General features: G+C 38.2%; 1 long non-coding RNA gene across 1 annotated transcript; it reads left to right on the top strand.

Annotated features, from left to right (window-relative positions):
* The first annotated feature begins 278 nt into the window (after nt 1–278).
* Nucleotides 279–8,555, top strand: LOC146433352 (uncharacterized). The gene is made up of 3 exons (XR_014854064.1): nt 279–359; nt 3,748–3,835; nt 7,219–8,555. It is a non-coding gene; the product is annotated as an uncharacterized LOC146433352 (long non-coding RNA).
* The last annotated feature ends 4,290 nt before the right edge of the window (nt 8,556–12,845 follow it).

The following is a 12,845-nucleotide window of genomic DNA, read 5'->3' on the forward strand; positions in this document are numbered from 1 at the left end:
CCTTAGCCCCCCGCGGGCAGTGGCCTCAGGCCGGCTGGGGAGAGCGGGACGTGCTCCGTGAAAGAGCGACCACCCGTCTCGCCCGCGCCCCAGCGCTCCCGCTGTCCTTCTCTGTCCCAAAAGTGGGCAAATTCAGCCACAAAGCGTGGCGAGAGCAGAGGCAGCCCCGGTCCAACGGGGGCTTTGGTGCCGCTCCCGCAGAGGGTGCCGGGGGTGGCGGCGGTGGGGATGAGCCAGGGGACAGGCTGGTGGCAGCAGGGCCGCCCCGCTGCCGTGAGGCTCGTCAGTGCGGATGGCAGCAGGCAGCGGGATTTGTGAGGAGAACACCCTCACAGCAGTCTGGCTTGCTTGGGCTGGAGGTGAGAAGCGCACTGTGTCCTTTGGGGTTTGGTGCCCGACTGGCCACTGCCCCGGGCGGTCAGGGGACAGAGCAGAGCCAGCAGTAACATCCAGCTGGTGCTCGAGAGCAGTCCTTGGCTCTGGCTGCAACCCAGGCAGCCCCTGATCCACCAAATGGATTTGTTCCCCACAAAGGTGCCTTAAGGAATACTTTTCAACAGTGAGAAAAATCAGTGTAATAAAAAAAAGTTAACGCACTTTATATTTCTGTGATTTCATTTACAAAACACCCCAGCAACACTATGTACGATTAAAATCTTTTAAGGTTCAATGATTCCCAACGCAATGTATTTAGGGTCAAGTTTTGTGCCTCCGGTGTCAGAAGACATAAGAGCAAGCTCTGATTCACCGTATTTTCCTCATAGTTTTAGTTAAAAAATCTAGGACTAGGTGTTCAGCATCAGTAATTTGTCATTCCTCTTTTGATTCCTCTGGATGTTCTAATTTACATAATCAACCAGTTCTAAGTTTTAAACACAGAAGGCAATGCTCCCATTTTTTTCCTAGTATGGATGGCAGGAGCTGATCATAGTGAAAAATAAGCATCACTAAATAATCACCAATGCTTAAATAACATTCTTAAGAGTAAACAGGAAATACTTCCAGTCTTACAAGGACCAAATCCACAGTGCTTCCTCTAATTTTTCATTTCTCTATGAAATGCTGATATTCTTATTATTCAGAAGGTTTCATTTATTTCACCTTTTACGAAACATGCTAATATTGTACCTTTGCCAATGACCTAAATGACCTAAAGTAGATTACCTAAATTTAGAAAAAAATAATTGAAGGTTAAAAAACAAGTTTGGTTGTTTTTTTTTCCTGGAAAATCCCTTGCAGAGCAGTGATTGGCCACACACCTGCTGCAGCAGAGAGTTGCTACATGCAGTCAGGTTTTGTTTCAACCAGAGTCAAAGGTGGTTTGTAACCAAAGCAAGAACATGCAGCTTTGACTGGTCGTGTCACGACTGTACTCACGTGAATGTCACACAGGAACAGTTGCTAATAAAATCAACATCACTGTCATTGACATTGTCATTGTCAGTAAAATGTGGAACTGAGCTCCCAGGGAAAATCCTCGCACTGTTTAAGTCAATCAGAAGGTTCAGTAGTAATCTTATGGCTCCAATTTGTTTTATGAAGAAACAGTTCCGCCATCATTCTGGTGTTTGATAAATCTATCGAACCAAGGTAGGCTTACACTAGTGGATAAATTACCTATGTTAACAGTAACGTGGTTTAGAAATCACTTTTTGTTAAAACTGAGCCTCGTCATTCTATATCTTATAAAGCAAATTCACCCCAGGAAACTACAGAATGAGACTTCAGGGGTGTGTGAGGATACACTGTGTTACAAACGACATCTGTGAGATTTGGGTTCTTCTAGAATCTGTGGACACACCTGCTCCAAACCTTGGGTTCCTACAATCAAGTATCTAAGTCTTACCCTCCTGTTTCCCATAGGAACTGGTGCTTAACAAACACAAGGACCTATGTATAACTGTATGTGTAACACTTGACATATATAGATCTAAAAACGATGTTAACTTCCAGCCCTGTTTCACCTCCCTGCAAGCAATAACATAACTTGTTCTCCTCTTCCACTCCCTCTTTTTCTATTTTTTGTTGCTCACCGCTAGCATTAATTCCCTCAAAGCAGCTGGCCTGTGTTTTCTCTAGATCACTAAAGGAAAAAATCCACGAATAATACACAAGTAAAAGCTCTACAGCTTTACTGCTTGATTTTCTTTTTCATTATACATTTTTCTGTTCTCTGCCCTAGAACCTGAATTTCCTTTCCTGCAGCTTCTTTGTCCAAATTTGTTCTTCATTCTCTCCTTCTAATGACCAGACTTCTGCAGTTGGAAATATACTGGCCAGCTGTTTATTCCAAAAGTGCTTAATCCCTGCTGCACCTGCTACAGCTTTTGACATTAAAATTAATTTCTTAACAAGAGGTAAAACAATTATTCTTTTTATGTTTGAAACATTTCTCTTTACATAAGAAACAGAATTTAATATTCCAGTCGTGGGTAATAATATCTGAAAGATGTTCCTTCAGTAAGCTCTTAAATATGGGCCAATAGGGTATAAATTATAATATACAAACACATAATCTAGGGGATTTATTGTCAGGACCAAAAGAAACAAGAGTCTAAGAATATACATTTGGGAGATGAATAAGACGTTCTCTGTTTGCCACTAGGATTGAGGTCAATAATATCCACTTTAAAGCAATTAACCCAGCAGGATAAGTGACGTGAAAATTATCATGCTGAAAGGCTAATGGGCTATTAAATCCATCTTGCTTCACCACTGATGGGCATACAAAATTAATCCTGGGATTAGGTATATCGGATCGGTGGTAAACTGCTACCTCAATATTTGTATATGAAGGGTTTTCTGAAAATGCTAGGAAAAAGCACAGCCAGAACATTCACTGATATGCTCTATTCAAGGTTCAGTCCACTGAGCATAAATGTGTGTCTGTGCCTGGCCTTATTTAAGCAGGAGCTCTTTATTAATGAATAGATACATTTTGGTAAGAGATCAGAACAAGAGAAAGTCATAGCAATGGTTATATAAATCATACTGCCTATTGACAGTTATTTAAATCTGGAAAATTTAATACAAGAAAATGGTCAGACAAATATGATTGAATTACAACATTGTCTTTATTTGCAATGCCATTTCCCTTGGACATTTCCCACCCGCTGCTATGACATTAACACAATAAAAAAAGATAAATGATGGAAATGCCTTTACCCATAACAGCTGTGAATAAGAAACTCATAATAAAGAGATGGGCACATTCACACCAGCTTGGGATTTTTGTAATGAACAAGTTGGTCGTCTGTGTTTTTTAATGTCATGTTTTATTTGTGTGACATACACCAAATTCATTTGGAGTAATATGGGGTAGGAAATGATTTTCAGTCACCGTGTGATTCTTTCCTGCTTTTTAGATTGGTCAGTGGTGTTGAAAGGTTATCAATATTTCAACCTTGCCCATTTATGTGACACAGTTCTTGAATTTCCATTGTGCCTTAAGTGCACAAGATCATATTCCAGTTTGTAATCACAGACTAGGCAGTGGAAAGAACATGCCTATATACAGTCGCAGTGAAGGCAAATACATGTCATAGGAATATCTTGTATGCAAGGTGAATGCATTTAATTTTTAAGTTCATCTTTACAATACATTTCTTTTTAGAGTATGTGCCAATGTTTCTATTACTGAGTTTGTTTTGTATTGGTTGATGAATCTATAAGATCCTGTAGTTGATTTATGCTTTATAAACTGTCTTGGAAGTTTTGGTAAAATGATTGTTTCATGCATCCTTTCAGAGGACCATGCCAGAGGAGAGTGGAACCCTTTAAACCACAGAGTGAGTAAATTCGTATTTGATCCTATAACAGCAATAGAAATATAATGGTAAGTCATATCATATCATATCATATTTTACATTTGCTGGAACATCCCGTGGGAATGTTAGCAGTACACAAGGCAGCCCAAGTCTATGGGTAGAAGAGAGAAGTTGTGGAACTGATATGAAAAAAAGAGAAGGATGCAGAAAACCCCAACTTTAGGAGACAAAGATGTGAAAGACAGAACTCAATAGAGAAAACATAGTTCAACTCTTAACTTTTGGTTCTAAATTAGAACAGGGAGAGACAGAATCTGAACAGACATCTAAACCCCTCCTTCTGTAGTATTTGGCTACATAAAGTACTGAACCAGGAAATGCTCTCCCAGAGCTCTGAGCAGGAACAACTTAATTTTCACATTAAAGTTTAAAAGCATGAGTTATTTCTTGACTGACAAATGAGATTTGTATTTAAAGCCTAGTGTATTTTGAAGTTCAATTCTTCAGTACCTTTTCCACTTGATGATGAGAATTTCCTGCCTGTTTTCTGTAAAACTCCCATGGGAGTAAAGAGAGGTCTTTGTTCCTTTCCACTAATGAATCTAAATTATTGATTAGTCAGTCTAATTTGTGGAAACTGCTATTGGTTAGTGCTGTCTTAGAAGAGTCTTAGATTGGGCAAAAACAATTACTGGTAATTTCACAAATATCTTCAGTGAGGGAAACAATATTAAAATAGATAGGAGAAACAGCATATTCAGCCAGTGTTCTTTTATTTGCCCACACTTTACAAAACTAATACAGTCTCCTTCATACTTCCCTAGAATTTTATTTATTTTAACAAATGTCACTTGAGGGCTGATTTGGGGAACAGTAGAGTAGAATTAACTGTTCTTAGCAGACATCTTTCAGTGCTTCTGATAATCCTGAAACAGTGTCTACACCTAGAGTCTAGAAAGCAGACCTTTCCAATTCTCTAAGGCAACCTGATTATATAAAGAATGAAAAAGGACAAAAAGAAAGAAACAAGTGCACTGAGTCACAGTTGCCAAGACAAGTCACTACATACCTGTCGTGCACTGCATGATCTGAAATACTGAGATTGTAAATCAGTGACTCCAATGTAGTAATGTTTGAATCTTGCCTTATAAAGTTTTGTACACTGCACTGCACAAATCGATGAATATAACAAGTGTCAGAATAGCTAAACATCATGGAAACATCCATTTGGACTTGAAATGGGATGAAAAAGAACATATCTGAGAATAAAGCAATGGAGATGGACATAACAAAAGAGGGAAATACAGGAAGTAGATATTTTATATGTCAGACATCCAAATAGAAGAATACAGAAGATAATCTATGTCATATGAATATGGAAAAATTAAGACTTTCAGTCACCTGGTTTCTGAAAAAAAAAATATTTTGGAGAACAACTACAAAAAGAAAGCTGATTCTATGAACTTTAGTGTAATGTTTCTTACTGCTGGAATTTTAAAATCTGAGATGTTGGCACCAAGATTTTTTCCATTAATCCTTGAGAATTTGTCTTGTTCAAACTGCAGAGAAAAGGGCTTTATGATTCGTAGCATCAACAGATAAAAGTAAAAGCACTAATAAGATGCACAACAGAGAAAAAGATCCCCCAGAGAATGTAGCACAGGTTCCTGCAGTTGCAGTGAGTGGATATGGATAATCCCTGGGAGCTGCAAATACCCTCTTAGGGGAGGTTTTCTGCAGGAGAAGCCTAATCTCAATCCGTACATGGGAAAAATAATGCTAAACCTAGAAATGGTTTAGCACTTTCTCTCCATGTAATTTTCTTAAGAAGTACAAAAACAAACCTTCAAATTGTTGTTTAGAATAACTGGTTTAACAAGAAAAATTAACTCCCTGACATTCAAGCCTCTTGTACCTTCTGTTGTACAGCAAGAGCACTTGCAGTGTCTTGTCTTGAACTGTTTTTAACACTGCAAGCCATATTTCTAGTTACAAACAGCTTAAAAAATTAAGATTTCTTTCCAGAATGCATTCTCTGGTGAAGCGGCAATGACAGACATGTCTCTTGGAAACAATGTGTGGGAATTTCAACTGAGAAGGCTGATTTGAAAGCATTTGTCAATTAGAAAAACTCTTTTTTAACCAAGAGATAAAAAAGAGAAATGCTTCTCTTCATGTGACTTAAACAAAATGACTTGACATGAGAAAGAAGTGTTTTTCATTACATGACAGGAATATTTAATATTTAGTAGTTACATGTTTAAATAAATTTTAACCCCCCTCAAAAAAACAATACAACAAAAACCCAACGACAAAACAACCACCAGAAACATATAAATAATTAAGGGCACGTTGTGCATAGTAGTGTTCCATATACTGTGTTTTGGAAATGGGAAAAGATTAAGTGTTCAGGACATTATTGTAGCCTGAATAGAATAAAACCTTATTTTGGTTTGCAGACAAGGAAGAGAATGAATAAATACTCTAAAACAGCATAGTGAATGAAAAATTTGGGATAACCGCAGCAGAAATAGCTGTGTCTTACTGACATAATCACAGGAATTTGAGAAATACACCCCTGATGTGCAAGAGGTTTTATATAAATGGAAAAAACCCATCGACAAGGTCCTCTAGGCTACCACAGATGAGGAAAATTGGTAGGCAGAAGGAACCTGACAGTTAGTAAGTCACCACAAATATGGAAACAAAAGTATTACAGAAGCTGTTAGAGAAGCATAGTATTTCTTACAAATTAGGAGTTTTAATCAAGTCTCTTGTAATTGTTAGAGTTTGTAACCCTGTTAGTATAACTCTTAGATTTCTCTTCTCAGTTTACTCCAACTTCCTTAAATTATCAAGATCTACACTATGAATACACAGAGGTTTCACATCCTGCTCATCTTTCTATGTGGTTGTTTCAGACCCCAGTGCTTTACTGCTTTAGCTCCTGCTTTCCAATTGCTCCAGTTGGATGTATTCATAGCCAGCTTATAAATACTGCTGTGATGCCAGAAGTACCCCTCAGGTTCTTGTCCCCTCCCTGCACGTCCCTCTGTGCCCACAGATATCTGCCCAGCTGCCGTGGGGACATGTGCAGGCAGGAGATAGAGGAGATGGCGGAGCTTTGTGCATTGCTGCACACACCAGCTTTGTTGATTAGGAGTGTAATCATTCAAAACTAAACCAATTTAAGCAAAGGAACAACTAACTGAGGAAGGTTTTGTAGTAATTATTGAAAAGTTGCCATTAATAGGCAGAACCAGGCATTTGCCATAGTAAACTCATTTTACACCCCTCCTATTATGGATAGAGGTCACTGCTCAAACCCACCTGCCAAAAGGTTTAGTTCTTTCTGTATTTTCTCACTATAAACAGTCAGTGAATGTTCAGGGTACTCTCTGCAGTCTCAGCTTTGCTCTGAAGCACCATATGTTTTATTTCTTTGCTACAGCCCACAATTGCCCTCGGTCATCTTGACAGCCAGTGTCATCTCCTGGTATAATGACATCCAAATAACCATTTGTCACAGCTCTTTGGAATGATATCTTCATGTTAAATTATGTATTGTTATGCTTTAAAAATGGAAATTATCTTGAAGCATAAAATTATTCCTTGCAAGTTTCAAAATTTATCTAGTAGAAGTTGGATAACAGTGGTGTGTACTGTCACTAGCAGCAAACCCCTTCTGCAACAGGGGGAGTTTTGCTCTAAAGGAAAATTTTGAAGCTTATTCAAAATTTTATCAAAAAAATTTTTTTTGGTTGTTATCATCTAATCCCTGATGTTTTTGGTTACTAGGAAATGAAGAGTACAGTACTCCAGTCAAGAAAAAAAAGTTCAAACTTATTTTTAAACAACCTGTTCTCACATATGAGATCAAGCAAATACAACGTGATCCATGATGATCTCCTAAACACTTGATCCTACAGCTGAGCTTGCAGTGGGCAGTTGAAATAACCAATTAAGAACTAATAAATTCAACAAGAGACTTTCAAATAAATAAATGAAATAAATTACCTAATTCTGAAACCTGGGAATGATCAACAGTTTGCTACTGCTCTAGATTTCCAAGAACTTCAGCAGTCTACCTTCAACAGCTGCATGCTGTTGGCCATGCAGCATGGAGCCTGAATCAAGGAAATCCTGACAAAACCTCACTTGGACATCATGCCTGCAGTCACAGGACACTGTCAGGGCAGATTCCCAGCAGCTGGGGAAAAAAATATGTGCAATGCTGTGGGTCTTGAAGTGAAACTGAGTGGGTGTGGGCATCTAAGTTCATTCTAAAGTAATCAGAACAGCAGTAGCAGCAATAATGAATTGCCATGGGGGGATCTGCTAAGTGTCAATATGAATGTCATCCTTTTTTTTCTTCTCCAGGTGTTGTCCCATTGCCTGTTGGCCACAGGTTGTTGAAAACTGCCTGACTGAAAACATGATGAAATAGCATCGCATGATATTTGAGGTAGGATTTAAATATTTAACATGTATTTCTACTGCAAAAGAAACATAAAAGCAAAACTGAACTGTACTCTGATGTTATAAAGAGAAAATGACAAGGAAATCATTCAAATCTAAACCCATCAGCTGCCTAGTAATGAAAGCCTAATCAAATTATACAAGTAGCTCTCCCAAGCTCATTGCTACAGTTGTTACTCGATCAGAAGGTCTAATGGAACAGGAAACCTTCAGACACACACTTTAACATTCACATCCTTAAACAGCCTCTGATATTGGAATTATTTTCACAAATTGTTTTGTTATGTTGTCATCCTAAACACTGACATTTTTGCCAGTAACTTAGAGGATAAAGCTGTGCCTCTTAGTGCTACTGAAATAACCACTAAAGTAACTGGATTTCTTTATTTAACCAAGCCAGAACTTTTAGACAAATCCTTGCCCTCTGGTGGTGGGAATGCTTCCCCGATTAATACTCCTTTTACATGTCTAACTCTGCGACACTTCCTTAGTTTCAATAGTATTTTCCTAATTTTGTAGGACTGCCTTTGTGAAGGAGATACTCCACAAGAACAGATTTCAGAATGCTATCTTTGAACTACAATTACTCTGAATTTTCTCTCACAGGTTTAGGTCTAATGTAGGGCAGTGGTGCTCCACCAGTGTGTTTCCTTCAGCCTTGAAGAACACACACGGATTTTTCATTCCACTTAGCTTGCTTGATCTGGCAATTGCCCCTGCAAAAAAAAACTGCCAGCAGAATTTCCTCCCCCCTCCACCCCCCGAAAGCCACAAATACACTGGCATTGACAAACTGAAGATTTGCTTCAATACTTGGCTAAATATGTGGGAATCATGAAAGTATCATGAATCTCTTGCCAGGAGCAAAGGACTACAACTCACCATTGTCTACTGAAATAACTTGCATTAAACAGGGTTAAGTTTCTTTGAAGGTGGATAGCAAGACATTTTTTCAGAACTTTTTTTTTGTTGAGTTGCCTATTTTTAGTATTTAGAAATGCTACATAAACATTGGTCAAGTCATTTAAGTAACTTGAAAATACCATTTTTAATAGACACACCTACATACTGATGCAATTCATTTTGGCTTCCTATATAAAGTAACAAAATTAAGTGCTTTAAACCAAAATTTTGCGCCTTCAGGACGAAGAGTACTAAACTAAAAAGGTCAGGTAACAATTAATCTAAAAATGTTACTCAAGTTAGAAAAACAAATGTTGCTCTGATTTATATAAGCATCCCAGACTAATTAATGGAAAACACAGGACTGCAGAGCTATTGAGATGCCCCTTAAAGGGCAGCTCTCAAACATGTTTAAAACTTGATGAAATTTTAATCTCATTGGAATTAAATGCAAAAATCCCCCAGCACCAATAAAATCAGTATTTCTTCTGATAAAGAACCTTGGTATAAGAACAAGTGAGCACAACTGGCAATGAACAGTTCCAGAGGTAAAGCATAAATTTTATTTTCCATATCAGAAAAGTGAGGTTCTGCAATTGTCGCCAGCTGGAGCAACAGTAGCAAATGACTGAGTGTGTCCAAAATTAACATGTTTGAATATAAACCTGTAAGTTCAGGAGCACAGTCCCCAGCACAGCTGCCACAGACTGGCAGAAACTATTACACAGAAATAGAAATGGATGATAATGTTTACTTTCTCCCTAGAGCTACCCTTTTCCCAAAGAAGAGCAGCCCAGTTTTTATGTGCACCACGAAGAGCTGCATTGCAGTGTGTCTGTGATTTAGGAATCACCAAGAGCCTTCAATCGTGCTCTGATTCTGTCACACAGAGCAGCTGTTCCCACTCTGCAGCCTCACACTATGACAGGGGCTATTTACTGACCAACTGGTGAGCACTGGATCTTCAATTTCTTAGGCAAGCTGAAATGGGAAACATGCTAAACTAGTGCCATTACATCTGGGGAATTGATTTGGAAAGATAAAAACAATCTGTCCTTGTTGAGAAGTGTTTGCTTCTCTACATTAAATGCATCTCTCAATATTAAACTTCAAAGCTCTGATGTAAGAGAACCCAAATAGTTCAGAGCCTCTTTAAAGTTACCACAGTGCTCAGTAAAGTTAAGGACAAGAAAAAGTGGGGCTCTTCTAATGTTTCTGTACTGCACCATCCCCTCCCTCTGCCCTGCAAAACACAATGACAACTCATCTTTTGATGTTTTGAATTCTTCATGTCTTTGTACAGCAGAATAACACCAGAGCACCTCATTTAAATTTTTGATTTATCATAAAACCCAAGAGATTGTTATAGGAAATAAAAAATAAATGTCATAAACCAGTAAAAGCTTTGACTTTTCACCAGCAATTTCAAACTCTGAATTAACACAGAGATAGCTGTGAAATGATTGTGTTTTAATCTCCTGCCTTTAAGTCACAGCAATAATTAACACAAGAATTATTCCTGGACTTTTTTGTTAAGAGAAAACTGCAGCACAATATCTGGTTATTTTAACTAGAAGCTGCAGCTGAAAGCAAGGAGATGGAACTGAGTGCTCAGTCACATCCCTGAACTGCTGAGACACAGGAGCTAAGACACAAACTGAGAACAGAAGTAGCTTAACAACAGTGCATGAAAGCATATTAAGATGATTTTCTCCAATTATTTAGCTGGGACCAATACAATAGAACTTTTCTTATCTTTCTCAAAATAAAATTACTTTTACAACACTTAAAAAAAAGAAAGACAAAGGATGCAGGTGGCAGAAACAGAGTAACTGAAGACCATTCACACATTGGATTTATCTAACGTTTGGAGAAAAAGCAAGTTTAGGCTACTAGCCTTTCCTACTGTTTAGTGAGTTTACAAATGTAGTGTTTGTAACAATAATCAATGAGTTCTTCAGTCAAAGGGTTGCAAGAATAAACTGTCCTGATTCCCTTCTGTCAGTCATTATTGACCCTCTGCTCAATCTATTGGCTCTCTGAAAGACAAAATGTGACTGTGAAAGGAACAACCATTGGGAGACATAAATGCACTTCTACTCAGCATCAATGCAAATAGCTCACAAAGCACTTCTCAAACAGAACTGCCATGGAATTTCACAAACAATGCTTCTGAACTGCCATTTTCACCACACTTTGTAGATACTGATTTCTGTAGGTCTAACAAATCTTTTAACACCACTTAGGTATGGTTTATGACTACTGATTCAAAAAACAAGGAAAAAGGTTGGTAATCTGATGTAAATGATCCCACTACTACAGCTGTACCTCCTGATATATATGTTGAGTGTCAGAAATTAAAGCAGATACCATATAAAATGCTTTCCTGACCTTTAAAAACTTGAAAATAGGACACATTTTCTTACAAAAACTCCTTTTCCAGTCACACCTCTATAAAAACCCAGTCCTTTATTTCCATGTCCCCAAACTGCCTTTTCATTTGATCACAATACATTCCATGCATGTGCCACACAGTAAATTGATTTCTCTTGCATCACTCAGCTTTTACCACACTGTATTCTGTAATCCACTTCTCCTAGGACTTATGCCCACATTCCAAACTATAAAACCATAGTAAGCATATCTTATATATTTTTAAAGGTAAACTGACTGAAATTTGCTTTTTTCTGTCTGTCAAAATAAATATGTTAATAAAAATAATATATAAACACAAATATATATTTAAAATGTATATAAATAAGTATGTAGATATGTATATATACATAAATATGTATATAAAAATAGTTGGTAACTGGCTGTAAAAAACTGCTTCACTTTTGTCCTTTTAAAATAGGTAAAGAGCAATAACCTCATCTACAAACTAAAAATAGCAGGAGTAATTTCACCATCTTTTCACATTTTGCTATTATTCCCCTGGAATATAGTGACCTTATTGGCTTTGCTTATGTAAGTGGCAATAGATTACCTAGCTGGAATTTTTCACTTAACACAAGCAATTTTATGCATATTTTATGCTGGGCTGATCTTTCTGCCCTGTTTTTTGTATTCCAGCTCTCCCTGATGTAACCTCCTGTGCCACAGGCAGCAGGAAGGTCTCACTGCTCTCCAACCACATCCGTGTTTTACACCAAGTAAGATGCAGGGCACTGAGTGCTGGCAGCACTCGTGGGTCTCACCCAGACTCCTTTTGCTTGCAACCACCAATAAATGTTTCCATTGGGCTGACAGAGCCAGCACTCCCTGCCACAGCTGCAGCCAGGACCTTTGGCTGCCAAGTGTCCTTCCCTAAATCCATCTTGTGGGCCAAAGGCAAAGGATGTGTTGCAATGGACAGCAGTACCAAACTTGGATGAATGGGCACCTGCCTGATTTTAACCCCTCCTGTTAGTGAAGACACATTTACCTGGTGTCTTCCTTTACAATCAGTGCTCACAATGGGATAAAGCAGGAAACTCTTCCTGAGCAACTGTCCTACATCCAGCTTCTTCCTTGGAGGGCTCAGTTCCAGTTTGTAATACACTCTCACTCATTTTTTAAGAAAATTATTCCAAAAGAGCCACATTTCTCCTACATCTGTTGCCCTCTGGTAGACAGGCTGAGTATCTACAACGTTTAACAGAAATATCATGCAGATATCTGAGTTATTCCTAAGTGTCTTTCCATTCATTTGGAGTT

This window comes from Lichenostomus cassidix, chromosome 9, assembly GCF_008360975.1.
Source record: "Lichenostomus cassidix isolate B80296 chromosome 9, HeHo_3.0, whole genome shotgun sequence".
NCBI lineage: Eukaryota > Metazoa > Chordata > Aves > Passeriformes > Meliphagidae > Lichenostomus > Lichenostomus cassidix.